We start from the raw sequence: 3,152 nt of genomic DNA, 5'->3' as shown, positions 1-3,152 counted from the left end.
TTGGGAATGGCTGTTTGAAACTGTCCCTTCTTGCGCAGAAATTCAGTGCAAATACTTAATCACTCACAATTTCCTTGAGAGAAATTTGTTCACAATCGCATTCGACACGGAAACTGCCTCAGCATTAATCTCACTGAAGCAGAATGTGACCGTGTTGTATGTTTCAGAATGTTGGTGCCGTTATTTGTCGCTTTTAACCGAGACTGGGAGACAGGGCAAGGTTCTTCCGAGTTTGGAATATATTATCATTCAGGAGGAAGAAAAATCAACAGGAACCAAATAAGAAAACCCAGTCTCCAGATTTGAGAATCTGTAGATCCGCTTTGGGAAAGTGAATCAGAGCAGAATGAAGGGTGAACAGTCCAACTGCCCAGAAGAGATGAAGACACAGCTCAGTCAACACATTCCCCTGGTTTATGATGCTGGAACATTCCTCACACAGAAATGATTCAACCCAATGACAAACATTCTTACAGCTGATAATTTATGCTACTGATTTAAGGACTGTCTCATGTGGTTACCGAGTGATGACGAGAAGATATTAAACTTTGTTCTATTCAATCTAGCTGTGATGAAGTTTGAATTTTTCTACCTTTTATAAACAGTATTTGAAGGGTCTCGGTAACAATGTTCAGTGTTGATGAGAGTGGGGTCTGGGTGAGAAGCTGCTGAGTGTGACAGGGTCAGGACTGGATGCAGGAAGTTCTCTGACAGTCTCCCTCTATCTCTCTAATGGGTTTGAGTTGATTTACGACTGGTAGCTTTTATTTTACTTTTCTTATTTAGAGATACAGCACTGAAACAGGCCCTTCGGCCCACCGAGTCTGTGCCAACCAGCAACCACCCATTTATACTAATCCTACATTAATCCCACATTCTCTACCACATCCCCACCATTCTCCTGCCACGTACCTACACAAGGGACAATTTCCAATGGCCAATTTATCTATCAACCTGCAAGTCTTTTGGAGGTGGAAAGAAACCAGAGCACCCGGCGGAAACCCACACAGACACAGGGAGAACTTGCAAACTCCACACAGGCAGTACCCAGAACTGAATCCTGGTCGCTGGAGCTGTGAGGCTGCGGTGCTAACCATTGCGCCACTGTGCTGCTGTTGGTGTTTTGATAAATGAAGGAAGTTCCCTCCACCCATTTTTTTTGGACAGACAGTGTGGTATAAGGATGTAAAGGGTTAATGCTGAAGATAGTGGGATCAACCCCTCCCACTGTCAGAGTGATGATGTAACAGTCACATGAGATGAAGTTTGGGAGAAGAGAGAGCAGCACCAAGGATATTGTGTAAATTAGAAAAGAGTTCTTAGTTCTTTCAGCAGGAACTGTGTCCAGAAAATATCGAGAACCTCACAATTTTATTATTCAGGAATAGGAACACAGATATTAATTCCAAGTGACATTTCTGGGACCAATTAACAAAAAAAGTAGAGAATAATATTGCTCACTGATTGAAATCCCCCAGTGAGGAGACAGTTAAACAGGTGATCTGTTGGGGCATCCTTCGATCCAAGGTTTCAGCAACATTTAATCTCCCTCTTTGGTGAAATTCTCTGTTATTTGCAATTTTTTTTATCAGCTTTGATGAGCGAGTGAAAAAACTGAAAAAATTGAACAGTTCCATCCTTTCTTTTCTTCCTTCTTCTCTTCTTTCCATCAGTTTCTCTTTTCTGTCCCAGATCAATATAATGATGAGAATCCCAATTTAATCTGCTGTTTCTGGTGTTTTATCCATTCCAATCAAAATTTCAACATTCCAATCAAATCTATTTGTTATTCCACAGTGTCTCTCCATTTGTTTTATTCTGTTGTATTCTCTCACAGTCTGTTTGATGATCAATGTTACATCTCACTCTCTGTTCTGGTGAAGATCAGAAGCAGTGATATCTGTTTCCACCACCCGACAAGTCGGCCTGAGGCTGTGCCTCGCTGATCATGTGAAGTTAAAGCAATTCTTCCAGTCAGTTAGTTCAGTTGTCATTTCATGAGAAATTCGGTCATCATGACTTCGTCAGTGACCTAATGGTTCAGGTGTCTGAGTGATGTTAATCATGATGTGATGAAATGATTGTATGTTCCAGTCTTTCCGTGGTGGGTTTTCACACTGAGTAGAAACGTGTTGGACATGGTCTGGAAATGTTTCACACCGCTCCATTCCCAACTTCATTGACTGACAGAAGATATATTTCCATCATTCCACAGCTGGCTGCACAGCCAGAAGCTGTGCTGAAGGTGACAGCCATGTTTATGCAACCGACAAGGTGGCCGAGAGGTTAAGGCGATGGACTGCTAATCCATTGTGCTCTGCACACGTGGATTCGAATCCCATTCTTGTCGCTAGTTTATGAACTGTTCAGTGTATTGTTTATGTGTAAAGTCAGCCTCGAAACCTGTTCTTGTCAATGTCCAGACAGTGATTCCAGGATTGGTTATACTTTATTAAAATTGAGACAGACAATTGGAATTCTTCACCCAAACTGCACTGGAATGAAGATCAAATAGGGATCACGAAACGGAGCAGGATTTTTCCTCCCCTCCTTCCTTCCATCTTTACTTTCTCTGGATTTGCACCAAGTGAAAGACAAATGGGAAAAGTAAATGGCGAGGGAGCAGATGCAGAAAATTATCCTTTGGCAAGAAATTTATTTTCAAATCTTCTTGATAGATTAAGTGAGTGAGCAATGCTTTGGCAGATGGAGTTTAAAATGAGGGGTCATCTCCTACCTACTACCTAGATTAGAGTGTTTTTTTGTAAGAGGTGAGATGTTAGAAACGGCGGAGGAGCAGAGACCCGAATACTGAATTAATAAAAGCTAGTGGACTGGTAGAAAATAATGTGAAAAGTGAACAGAATCTGAAGATTGGAACTCATGTTGCAGTGATATAAAGCTCTGTGCTCCTGAAGTAAATGTCCAAGCCCAGATTGTGGGGAATCTGTGGAGAGTGATTTGGTTTTTATTCATTCTTGGGTGTGAGTATCGCTGATAAGGCGAGCATTTATTACCCATTCCTATTGCCGTTGAGAAGGTGGTGGAGAGCTGCCTTCTTGAACTGATGCAGTCCATATGGTGCAGGAACACCCACAGTGCTATTGGGGAGGGAGTTCCAGGATTGTGACCCAACAACAGTGAAGAAATGG

General features: G+C 42.0%; 1 non-coding gene across 1 annotated transcript; it reads left to right on the top strand.

Annotated features, from left to right (window-relative positions):
• Window positions 1-2,268: 2,268 nt before the first annotated feature.
• trnas-gcu (transfer RNA serine (anticodon GCU)) lies at window positions 2,269-2,350 on the top strand. The gene has a single exon. It is a non-coding gene; the product is annotated as a tRNA-Ser (tRNA).
• The last annotated feature ends 802 nt before the right edge of the window (window positions 2,351-3,152 follow it).

This window comes from Heterodontus francisci, unplaced genomic scaffold, assembly GCF_036365525.1.
Source record: "Heterodontus francisci isolate sHetFra1 unplaced genomic scaffold, sHetFra1.hap1 HAP1_SCAFFOLD_43, whole genome shotgun sequence".
Lineage (NCBI taxonomy): Eukaryota > Metazoa > Chordata > Chondrichthyes > Heterodontiformes > Heterodontidae > Heterodontus > Heterodontus francisci.
Note: the sequence above shows the minus strand (reverse complement) of the source record. Positions and strands in the feature narration are given on the sequence as shown.